General features: G+C 37.6%; 1 protein-coding gene across 1 annotated transcript in view; it reads left to right on the forward strand.

Moving 5' to 3' along the window:
* The window catches only part of SCN3A (sodium voltage-gated channel alpha subunit 3), a 111,145-nt gene that overhangs the window by 13,329 nt on the left and 84,661 nt on the right, over positions 1-13,155 (forward strand). Inside the window, exon 2 of the mRNA XM_067741696.1 lies at positions 4,141-4,331. The gene's annotated coding sequence lies outside the window, so the exon portion shown is untranslated. The remainder of the gene's footprint in view (positions 1-4,140; positions 4,332-13,155) is intronic.

The raw sequence follows: 13,155 nt of genomic DNA on the forward strand, positions 1-13,155 counted from the left end.
AAAAGCACTTCTGGAGTCTACAAGCCAGTCATTGTCAAAATGTGATTCCTGGGCTAGCATCATCAGCATCCTCTGTGCACTTACTAGAAATGCAGAATTTGGGGCTTCACCCATATCTACAGAATCAGCAACTCTGGGGTGGGGCCTGGCAAGCTGTGTTTAATAAAAGCCCTACAGGTGATTCTGATGCTAAATTTTGAGGACCACTGCTATAAACTCTAATGGTGAAAACTAGATGGCCTGAAAGATCCTTTTCAATTTTGGGGTACTGAGCTTCCAAGCTCAGTGTTTAACATTTATTTTCATTGTAAAATTAAGTATAGTCCTTGAGAAAAATGATTTGTTTATAAGAAGCATAGACTCATGATTAAGAACAAATAAATCTTTTAAATCATGTATTTAGAGAAATTTAACTTTTATTTATTATATTCTATCTCTTTATAAAAAAGTTAAGTGGTATATTATTTTTTCAAAATCCACATGCACTAGGCAGTTGAAGACAAGGAAAATGGAGAAAGTGTAGATGATAAACCTGTTAAAGATTGTGCATTAATGAAGTTACTGTTTTAGAATGTACATTTAGCTCTGAGCCTCCTGGGCTCAACATTTTTAGAGTAAGGCAGAAATGAATTTAATACAACTCAAAGAAAGAAATCCCAGCTATTCAGTTAACCTAACCTAGACCCCCATTTAGTCTTCTAATGGTCAAATTTGCTCCAGTAGAATCTCTGGAGTACACAGAGAAGTAGATGCATGGTTTTGCTTCCTAGACAAATTTCCAGTTTTTCACTTCACGATATCTTGGTGATTTGACCATGTGAAGTTATTTCCTTGATAAGAGTCTCAAGACTTAAAACCAAATGAGCAGCTGGTAGGATAGGGCTATTACAGACATTGAAGGGCCAACCAGCGATCCCATCCAGATGGAAGGCTGCCCTTTCCCCATGGGGAAACGCTGCCAGGGACCTGCTGGCAAAATCTGTGAGCTACTCAGTGAGCGGCTTTGGATTTGCTTCAACCCTTGCACAAAGAGCTGAGTCCCAGAATTTCACAGCCTAATGCCTGCCAGAAATGGTTTTTATCTGGAAAATTCTGAAGCAGGTACATCACATCAGCATAAAGGAAGATAAAATGGATTGAAAGGAAAGAAAATGGCATAAGTGGCCAAAAGTAGCTAAAGGAGAAACTAAAGAGGCAAAATAATGGTTAAAAACAATGGAGCTGGAGTAAGACAAAAATTAAATATACACTGGACTTTAAAGATATTAAATGATAAATCAATTGTTAGGATAAACTAACACAAAAGGAAATATAAATAAACTTATCTCTACAAAATACATTTGTTGGCATTAGTATTAAAATTATTAATAGTAAAAATAGAAATGAGTTAATAAAATTAAACCAACTTTGTCCAAAGTTCCTCAGCTGGTGACACCTACCCTTTTCAGAGTAAAGCTTCTATTACACTCTTTGAACAAGCACTTCCTCATTTGTGGTATAAAGAACTTCCCCTTAATTTCCAAACTGCTAAAATTCTATTAAGGTAATTTCAAAGGTAGGCTATCCATTTTGGGGGGATCTCCAGGTCCAATACTTGTATTAAATAATCTGAAAGTATAGTTTCTGAATCATCTTATCTCATCACCATCTAAATGGAATTCACTGAGCTTAACTAATTTTAGCCATCAGTAGAAGTCTTATTTGATTAAACCTTGTATGGGTCTTCTGTGAAATTAAATTTAAGACATCTGCTAAGCATGTTACCTAGTGTCCCTTATGATAACAAAACATCCCTCAGTTTAGTTCTCAGAGAAAGTTTGTCTTTTTATACATAGCCTTTAAGAATTGTTTTTGGTTTTGTTTCCTAAAATAAAATCAAATACATGTGACCCAGTGTGCTTCCACTTTTTCTTACCTACTGGGAACAAGAGCGCTAAATGCCAGCCTCAACTGTATAAAGTGACCATCTCATATTCATAGTAATCTCTACTCTTTTCCTTCAGTACAAACTTCTTAACTTGTAATCCATGTGCCATCTCCACCAAATTCATTTAAGGAGAAAGATTAAAATGTAGTTCCCTGGGCCTTGCCCTAGACCAACTTTTTCAGAATCTCCAGAGGTTGAACCCAGAAATCTGCAACTTTAACAAGTAGTCCAAATGATTCTTATGCGCACTGAAGTTCAGAACTGATTTAAAGAGTCCTCATTCTCCTCTTAACTCATGTAGTCCAATTTTATCTTACGATTAATCTATAAGCCATGGTCTACTTTGAAAGATGAGTGAGATAGAGATCTTATTAGGACATAATACAACTTACAGTATGAGGCCTAAATTGGAGCTGAAATCACTATTTCCCATGGGTACTTGAGACTGAAAAAATCTCTCGCATTTGGAGCCCAGGCCATGAGATATATTTTCTCTGATCCATGAATCAGTGATTTTCATAAGGGAAGGTTAAAGAAAGAGAACTCAAGCTGGCAAGCTTTCTCAAACTCCACTCTTCTGTTTCTCCTTAATTTCTTAGTTCCTCTTTGATATTCAGCCCTCCTTACCTCACTCCCCTCCTTGTCCTCAGAGAAAAGACTGCAAATACTTTGGAATATCTAAATTGCTATTTTGGTTATTTAACGTCACGCTCATTATATGTCAGGCTGGAGATCACGGTATTTAAAACCCAGTTATTTATGTGCTGTGAAGGGGCGAAGTAGCATTTATTAAGCTGTGGCTGTAAAGTAGAGGGAACTAACATTTATTTAAGGACTATAAATTTATTTAACAATTTAATGGTTCAAGCTCTGATGCACGGATCTGTCTGATGGGTATTATTAATGTAATAATAGCTATAATACTATTATTACTATTATTGCTACTTCTATTACTACTAAAACCTCCAGCTTTTATGAAATACCTACTTTATACCAGCTATTGTACAAGTGACTTTACATGCGTGTGTGCGGGAGATCATTTAATTCTAACAACAACCCTCTTTCACTGTGTATTATAATCTCCATTAACAGATGGGAAACTAAAAATTGGATTGGTTAGGTAACACGTTCAATGTCAAACAGCTAGCAAGTGGCAGAGCCAGGTCTGTGTTGTTACCAAGTGAAAGGTAAGAGAGGAGAGGCAGAGGCCAGATCATAAAGGCACCGGCACACTTTGCTAAAGTGATAAGTCACTGAGAACCACTGACAAATTTTAATAAGGGTAAAATGTATGTTTTAGAAAGATCACTCTGATGACAGATTAAAGATTGGTAGCTTAGGAATGAGTTCTCATCTGAAAACAAAGATGGTAGAAGACTGTGCATTAAATAAAAAGGTGACATTTAATGGTTTTTTGTCATAGTAAATTGTAAAAGGAGATTTGTTAGTGAGGATTCAGACCAGTTTGACTCGTAAGCTTTGTATAAGTGAACTGAAATATTTTTTAAAATATCGATTGCTGATTTAAAAATTACATATATTGTCCTTTTAAAAATCCTGGTTTAACTGGGCTTAGCCATTGCTAATGGTTATAGCTGGAAGGAATATGACATCAGATATTATGCCTAGGTTTAACATGCTGTTTTTTTCACCCCTGCTTATCTAAAATTTATTCTTAGAAGCCACTGAATAAAGTTTATTGGTCTTATCTTAGTCAGCCAATCAAATGGGGTTTTAGGTGGAGAGGAAAAGGAGCTGAAAAGGAACTGGAATAATAACCCACAACATCCATGTGGACCACATGCTCCACTGGTCTACCTCTTCGACCTTTCTGGTATTTGAAGAAAAGAAACAAAGGGGAAGTAAAGAGGGGAGAGGAAGGAAGGAAGTAGGAGGTGAAGAACAGGAAGATGCTCTAGAGCTCCAGCCTGGCTTCAGAAGGGGTGATTGAATCAGGGCTGTCAACGACGGATAGTGAGCCCCATGCCCACCCTAGGATACTGACAGTGGCTCCAGGCTCCATCCTTCCTTGAGCACACAAGGGCATGCTTCTCACACGGGTCAAACAACCTGTTTTGTGTCAATCCTGCTTCCTTGATCTAGGACTGTAAGTAAACAAAATACAAAAACCCAGACCTAGAACCAGAGCACTCACATCAATCCAAATGCCAAAGATGCTGGGCTCACTTCACCTGTGTTCTCTTTCTACACAGATCATGGAGCAAGAAAGCTGATGTCAAGCCACATCAGAATTCATCAGGGATGAGATACCTGTCAAGGACTTGCGGTAGAGTGGCTTACTGGAATAAAAAGAATCTCTTGTAAGACTAGTGTAAGAACAAATGAGATAATTCCCAGAAGCGGCCTGGAGCTTTTCCAGAAAAAGGTGCTGTGACTATCTAAGGTACCTAATCTGCTAATGGGTATAAATCTGTGTTTGTGGAAGGTAAACTAAAATCTTTATTAGCTAACAGCGGTAGCAGTTTCAGGACAAAAAGAAGGTAGAAGAGTGATTTCCTGCCTCTTTGCTAGTTTGTTCCTCCAAAGAGAAAAACACTTAGAGACATGGCAGAGATGACCTCAGGGAGTGGAATGACGATAAAGGCTATTGATGTAAGAAAGAGAAACTAACCCAGCTTTTTATTTATTTTTCTTTCAAAAGAGACATTCATCCTGTGTATTACCTAGGACTGTATTTACTTGAATTTTATTATATTTATGTGGTAATTGGTTCCATAGTTCACCTCTCTGTATAGGATACAGGACAACAAAACATGTGGTCAGAAGTTGATTATAAGCTGGCTTCTGGACTGGCCAAATTTTTGAACCTATTGAGGAGTGTTTATTTATTTGGTGTATCAGCTGCAATTAACTAAAAAAGCTCTCTAAAATTATCTAAGTCAAGAAGGATGTTTATTGAACATAACAAGCAGTGCACAGGTTGTTTGGGTCCAAGAGCTGAGTGATCCATCAAGAGACCAGGGGTAGATCTGTCTCTGTGACCTGCCACCCAAAGTCTGTCAGCTTTGCCCTCACAATGGCATCCATTCTGGTTGTAAGTGCCTACAGTAGTGCCATGTATCATACCCTGATGCTAAGGTCCAGGGGACAGAGAATTCTGTCTCCTCCTCGGTCTCTTTCTTTTGAGTGAAGAAATCTTTTACAAACACCCACGTGGCAGACTTCCCCTCATCTTTTATTAGCCAGAATTGCACCAAGTGCCTAATCCTTAACCAATGATTGGCAAGGGGCTTGGAGGAGGTGTCAAAGTGGAATGGTCACTGGGGAGATGAACACAAAATCTGCTTCAGTTTGCAAACATACAGTAGAAAAACTCAGGAGCTGATGAAACCAATGATGCTGATATATCTATTACAACGTTGGCTTAATTGTTGTTATTAGCGAGCAGTTGTCTCTCTAAGCTTATAGCTGTCTGATAAAGATAAAGTCACAGGGAACTTCATCTCCTAGAAGATGATTATTATTTCCAAGACAAAAATTGTTCTGAAGACAGAGATGACTTGTGCTTTCACACTCAGCTATTTTTTTCAGAGGCATGACATTAGAGAAAGGCAAAAATAGTTTTTTTTATTAAACAGTTAGTAAATCAATAATTATATTTGTGTATAGACAATCATGTGTTAAGCTAACAGGAAAGGAACAATGGTAGAGAAAGCCTACATTTCATTTGTATTTGGCCATGGCATAGTGATATCCATACTACAGTTACTTTCTCAGTAGGTTTGTCCAAACCAATAGTAATACTGAATTCCTTGACATCACACTAAGAACAAGAGGTACATTACACAGAAGAAGAAGCTAGCCTAAGCATTTAATTTACCTTTAAATAATTCCAAAATGCTTAACATACATGTAAGCAGGTATCTATTAGATGGTGGTTTTATTAATTCATTCCTGCTTGTTTTGTATTCTACTTTAAAACAAAGGTGAGGACTATATTGCTATATTTCTTAGGCTGCACTACCCTGTTCCTAACATGGGGCTCTATACATAATAACCTCCTAATAAGGTAGCAGACTCATCCTAATTTCCATTTCTGAAAACATGAACTAAAATTCTTCTCATTTTGCAGGCTTGGGGCCCAGCTTTTCCTAAACTATCTGGGTTCAAATCCTGACTCCTTATTACTTTTGTAACTTGAACAAGTTATCTAACCTACCTGCACCTAGGTCTTTTGATCTGTAAAATGGGAATAATAATAATAGTACATAAGATTAAAATGACAATTAAATGAGTTAGTGTGGGGCTTCCCTGGTGGCGCAGTGGTTGAGAGTCCACCTGCCAATGCAGGGGACACGGGTTCGTGCCCCGGTCCGGGAAGATCCCACATGCAGCGGAGCGGCTGGGCCCGTGGGCCATGGCCGCTGAGCCTGCGCATCCGGAGCCTGTGCTCCACGACGGGAGAGGCAGCAGCAGTGAGAGGCCTGCGTACCACACCAAAAAAAAAAAAAAGAAAAAAGAAAAAAAATGAGTTAGTGTGCATAAATTAAATGACAGAGTGTCTGAGACATAGTAATCATTCAACAGATGTTTATCTATTAGTATTATTTAATCCTCAAAGCCACCTGGTTCGGTAGGCATACCAACAAAGTATTATTTCAAAACTCTTTTAAAACATGGAAAATAATATTTTATTCTGCCTTGGCGAGTGTCCAGTGTTTATTATTATAATGTGCTGAATGCTGTGTGTATGCCTTTGATAAAATATGCTCTTGGTCACACATGCTACCTGAGGATATATAGCAAATACTAGACAATCATTAGCCCTAAACGAAAATTCCTTTGGAAAAAATTAATAACTTTCTTTAGTAGGACGGTAGTTAATTGGTCCACTTTGTCTTCTAGATTATACCCTTCCTATAATAGTCTCTTGTTGATACCAAGAAAACATAGACAGCATCCTTTCCTTAGTAATGGACCCAGTCTTTCCCTGACAACTCCCTCCCTTGTCATCAAGAACATGAAAATACATTTGGATGTTTATTTTTCCCCCGATCTCTCAAGTTGCATGACACAGAGCAACTTTCTATCCTTGAAGATGGCAAACTTACTGCCTCTGACATAATTTTCTTTTCATGGGAACAGACCAGAATTAATTGATTTTGTCTGTAACATAATTATAAAAATCCCTACAGAGAGAGAGACTATTGATACTAACAGGCTATAAACCAATACAATTCAACATACTGTCTTCTGTTCTGGAAAATCAGGCAAGACGAGAATTCACGGGCTAAATGACTAATGGAAAAAATACTTTGTCTTTGCCGCAATAATGCCACTGCATATCCCAAATATTTACTGTGCCACTTTTCTTAGATTCTGATTCATTAACAATTATTAGTTTTGTATTCATTTCATTTGTTGGTTTCATATAGCAGCTTATGTTAGTATCATAGCATACAGCAGCTTATGTTAGTATCATAGCATACAGATATGTGAGCCTGGAAAACTGAACTGAGGTATACGAATCAATTTTTCTGTAGTTATTAATATACAGCTTAGATCTTTAATATCAAATCCCACAATAGTAAGATTCAAGATAAAAAAATGTCAACAACAGTAGGAAAAATCCATCAAGAACAGACTGTGTGGAAAATGTGTTGCCTCAGAGCAACAATTTGTGTTTGTCAATAGACACTTCAGTGAAGATTACTTTGCTTCTCTGTGCCTGTTCCTCATTTATTTTAAAGGCAGGAAGTTCGACTAATTGTCAAATCTAATGCATGCCTTTTAATTAGCATCTTGGAAATTCCTCTTTTGGCATCCATATAACTCTTCTAATTCCATTGTCTAATATCCTCTGTGTTCCCTCTCCTTAAAATTGGTAGTCACAAGAGTCCTGCTCTTCATCTTCCGATTTTTTCCTAAATAATGTACTGCATATTCTTCAGTTTCAACTGGTGACTGCTTAATCAACATTTTCCCCGCCCAGGCAGCTTTCTTGAGTCTCAGACCCATATTTTAATTACACATCCAGTTGTCTCACAGGCATCTGAAACTAAATAAAACTCAAGCATAATTCATTATTGTGCCCTATAAACCTTCTCCATGTCTCCGTTGGGTTAAATCTGTGGCTTAAACCAGAAATCTGGAAATGAACTTAACCCCATAACTCTTCTTCACCCTATCAAATCATCACAAAATCTTATTGGTCTTCTCTTCCTAATGGTGCCTTGAGTACAGTCCTCGGGCCATGGTTTGTTTTCTCTCTAACTTATTGACTGCCTACTATTTTCCAGGCACCTGCTCACCTTTAGATGCATTTTCTCATTTAAAGGTCACATTAACTCTATGAAGTATGTGCTATCATTGCTATCATTATCTTCACTATGTAGATTGGGAACCTGAAGATTATAAAGGATAAAAAAAATTATCCAAGGTCACACTGCTAGAATGTAGCAGAGCCAGGACTTGAATGCAGTCCTAATTGCCAAGTCCATGCCCTTAAATAATAAAGCTATAGTCAAATTCTCTTGCCCTCTACTTTAGACCACTGGTGTCCATCTGCTTCCTTTTAAGGAAGCTGTTCTCAAAGGGTGGTTTGCAGACAATGCGGTATTCCTGAGTCCCTTTCAGAGGGGCTCTGAGGTAGAAACTATTTTCTTAACAATACCAAGGTGTCATTTGCCTTTTCTTCGCCGTTCTGACATTTGCATTGACAGTGCTATAGTCAGGGGGTAAAACTGCTAATGCCTGAGTGGGAATCAAGGCAGTGGCGTCATACTGAAGGAGGAGTCCTTCGTTTCTTCACCACCAAACACTTTCAGTAAGAAAAAAAATACCAGTTCACATAAGAACATCTTTGATGAAGCAGTAAATATTATTAACTTTATTAAATCTTGACCCTAAAGAACACATATTTTTAATATTCTGTATGACGATAGGGAAAGAATACATAAAGCATTTCTTCTGCATACTGAGCACCATGGTTGTCTCAAGGAAAAGCACTTGTGTGATTGTGTCAGGAGCTGAATACCACTTTTTTTTTCATGGAACCCCATTTTCACTTGAAAGAAAGAACTGACAAACTATGGTTATTCAAACTTGGGTATCTGGCAGATATTTTCTCAAAAATGAACAAAGGAAAAACTTGTCATTTCAGGGAAAGCAAATGACAGCATTTGTTGCCAATGTTAAAATTGGAGCTTTCAAGTGGAAATTGGAATTTTGGAAAACTTTTATCTGACACTGGGAGCTTGACAGTCTCCCAATACATTATGACTTTTCTCAAGAGATCAATGGTGATATTAACAAATGTGATTTTTGAATGTTATATAATAAAATTTGTCAAAACTTGAAAAATCTGCATAATAATGTGCTGATATTTCCCAAATGATCCCTGCATGATGGTACAAAATCCATCCAAAGGGCAAGATCAATCAAAAGTTCACTGATATGGTTTCTGATTCCACATTGAAACTAATTTAAGAGAGTACCATTTGTAGAGTTTTGGTATTTATCAAAGAATAATAATCCCAATTGTCTGATAAAGAAATTAAAATATTCCCTATTTTCCAGTTACATATATGTGAGAGGATTTTCTCCTTTCTTTAAAAAAAAATTTATTTTATTTTAAAATTTTATTTATTTTTGGCTGTGTTGGGTCTTCGTTGCTGCCCACAGGCTTCCTCTAGTTGCAGCGAGCAGGGGCTACTTTTTGATGCAGTGCACGGGCTTCTCATTGTGGTGGTTCCCTTGTTGCAGAGCACAGGACCTAGAATGCAAGGGCTTCAGTAGTTGCGGTGCATGGGCTCAGTAGTTGTGGCTCACAGGCTCTAGAGCACAGGCTCAGTAGTTGTGGCACATGGGCTTAGTTGCTCCACAGCATGTGGGATCTATCTGGCCCAGGGATCAAACCCGTGTCCCCTGCATTGGCAGGCGGATTCTTTGTGTGTGTGTGTGTGTGTGTGTGTGTGTGTGTGTGTGTGTGTTTCTTGAGTTTTATTTATCATAGAAACAAGCAGTGGGAGTCAATACTCCAGGTAATTTCTAAAATGCCATGAACTTAATTTTATACTCTGCAACTTTTTGCTTTGTATATATGAGCTCTTAAGAATAACTGCATTGGGCTTCCCTGGTGGTGCAATGGTTAAGGATCCACCTGCCAATGCAGAGGACATGGGTCTGAGCCATGGTCCGGGAAGATCCTACATGCTGTGGAGCAACTAAACCCATGTGCCACAACTACTGAGCCTGCGCTCTACAGCCCTCAAGCCACAACTATGGAAGCCCGTATGCCACAACTACTGAAGCCTGTGCACCTAGAGCCTGTGCTCCGCAACAAGAGAAGCCACCGCAATGAGAAGCCCTCACACCATAACGAAGAGTAGCCCCCACTCGCTGCAACTAGAGAAAACCCGTACACAGCAACGGAAGACCCAACGCAGCCAATAAATTAATTAATTAATTAATTTAAAAATCTGTTTTTAAAAAAGAATAAAAATTTAAAAAAAAAGAATAACTGCATTTAGCTGAATACAACATAAAGGTAACAGTTTAAAATATCAAATTCTTAACTTCAAGATTGTTCTTGATTTTGAATTCCCATTTTCTAGCAAGAAATATTTAAATAGTTCTCAATCTAAGATTTAAAGAACAAAGAAATGTATCAACTGCAATTATCTGAAACAGAGCTGAACAGCAGAAGAAAAACAAGAACAAAATTACAAAATAACAAAAACCAAACCACTGGAAGCCCAGGTTTGGCAGGCGGATTCTTAACCACTGTGCCACCAGGGAAGTCCCGGGAGGATTTTCATCTTGTACTTGAATCAAAACAACAAATCTCAACAGATGGAACCCTGAAGAGGATGTGAGAATCTCGGTGTATTTCATTAAGCCAGACAGGAAAGGGATTTGCCCAAATGTAAAACAAGTTCATTCTTCTACTCAATTCTTTTCCTTTGGGATAATAAGTTATTTTCATTAAAAATCTGTTTTATATGTAAACATACAAGGGCTTGTTATTAAGTTAATTAAAGCATGTTTTTTAATTTTCTATTTTAATTCTTAATACAGTAAACATGGATAGATAAGCCTCCCCTTAAACAAAAGCTCTTTGAGGTCTTCTATAATTTTAGGAGTATTAAGGAATCCTGAAACCAAAATGTGTGAAAACCATTGCTCTCGGATCACTCCCTATCTGTCTGCCTTTCATACCGCCACCATCTTTCCAACCTTCCAAATGATCATGCCACTCCCCACCCACAGCTGACCTTAGTGTGCTGAATGAGGCCTTTGGTGATCTATATCCTGCCTAAATTTCCATTCCTTTCTCTTTCCACTCCCTTTTGGGCAGGTTGGTCTCCACCCATAATGAACTGCTTATAGTTCCTCCCAAACAATCCATGCTCTCTGTTATTTCTGGGTCCATATACATGCTGCCTCCCTGCCTACCAAGTAGGTCTCTACTGATATGTCTTCCTACCAACCCTCCCCCAACTACCACCACAACAACTAGTTGGTCAAATCCCAACCTGTCTACAAAACCCACCCCAATATCACTTCTTCAGGAAAACTTGCCTGAACCATACCTCTCTGGGCAGAATAAATTGCTCCCTTTTATGGACCTCAGACAATAAGCAGTTACATATAATTGCATTATAATTATTAGTATAGAAATCTGTCTCTCTCAATGGACTGTCAGTTCCTTAAGGGCAGGGACTATGGGTACCTAGTCCAAGCACAGTGTTGATACATAGTAGTCCCTCAATTAATATATCCGAAATAAATGATCCTAAGGTTCCTTCCAGGCTTGACATTCTGTCGTCCACCCCTACAATAGGATATTTTGAACCACAGTCTTTCTTGATTAACAGAAGGATGTATTTGTTTTACTCACACACATTAACACACAAAAACACTTTAGTTTTTAATCAAAGAGATCATCTCCTCAGTCTTTTATCTTTTTTGTCCTTGCAAGGACAGTTCTGGAGAAAATTTGTTATGTTAAATTTGATGTGTTTTAATAAATTATAATGCACATATATTCATTAATAATATATATTCCACACCAAGGCATCAGTAGGAATTAATTTTCTAAAGTCTGGCCCTAATAGGAATATAAAATTATGTAAGAGCTCTGTATAATAAGCTCACAAAGAACAAGAAAGAAGAGGAAAAAAATTAAAATAGAACTGCCAAAGAACTATGAGAGGTTTCTAAACAGCAATGCTGTAGATGAAGCCCCGAGAAACTCTTGTTCACTATAATCTTTAATGTCTCAGCCTATCCAAATATTGAACAAACCCTAGTTCCCCTTGCAGACAAAAATCTGAGAGTCTAGAACTGGCCTGTCTTCTCAGGATTTAGAGACAGCAGCATGGGAATTTCAGAGACTTCTTTACTTCCTTTTGACCAAGACTCAAATTTTTTATTCTAGCCCTTGATAAGTGAACAAGAAGGTAAAGGATTATTTATTTTTAAATAAATTTCCATGATTTGTGATGGTTCCTTGTTCCATGTCATCCCAGAGAAATCAGTCATCTGTAAAGATTACTGAAAGATTTCTACATGTTTAAACTAATTTCATTTTAAAACTTAGGAACCAGGAGACTCCAATTAAATAAGTATAATTATTTCTTTATGGCAAAGTGTTGCCTCATACATGATAAGGTACTTCGATGACACTGAGGTTGAGGAAGGTTAAATGACAAACAGCAACAGACTCAATACTAATCTAGATCTCTGATACCAATTGCTGCATGGTTTTCATTCCATTGTCAGTAAAGAAACCAAAATCAGTGCAACTAAATGCTCAAATACAAAAGTAACCTTTCTTCTCCCTTAAGAAAGCAACCACATTCCACAGAAATTTTTAAAGAAAGTTTTCTCATGCTGTGTCATTTTCATTTAGCAATGGGGAAGAACCTTATCCATTTAATTCATGACAGGTGATGAGACACAGGTGGATTACACATCCCTGGGTATTTAAGGTTTGCAGTTAAGCACAAACTCTTTCCACACTGAAAAGTATAAAAGCTGTGATTATTCCACAGCATCCTAGAGTTTGGAGTGACTATGTCACCACTGAAATGACATAAAATGGCTGAAACTATTAATTCTACTTTGTGCTGTCTACCATGAATTTAGAAGGCACAAAATAGATGATTGATTGATTTTTAAGTAAAACAGAATAACTGTTCCCAAACCTTCTGATTTATATACCGGTTGATGGAGTATAAAAAAAGAGCCTTGTCCCACCACAA

The sequence above is a fragment of the Pseudorca crassidens genome, chromosome 6, assembly GCF_039906515.1.
Source record: "Pseudorca crassidens isolate mPseCra1 chromosome 6, mPseCra1.hap1, whole genome shotgun sequence".
In the NCBI taxonomy this organism is placed as follows: domain Eukaryota; kingdom Metazoa; phylum Chordata; class Mammalia; order Artiodactyla; family Delphinidae; genus Pseudorca; species Pseudorca crassidens.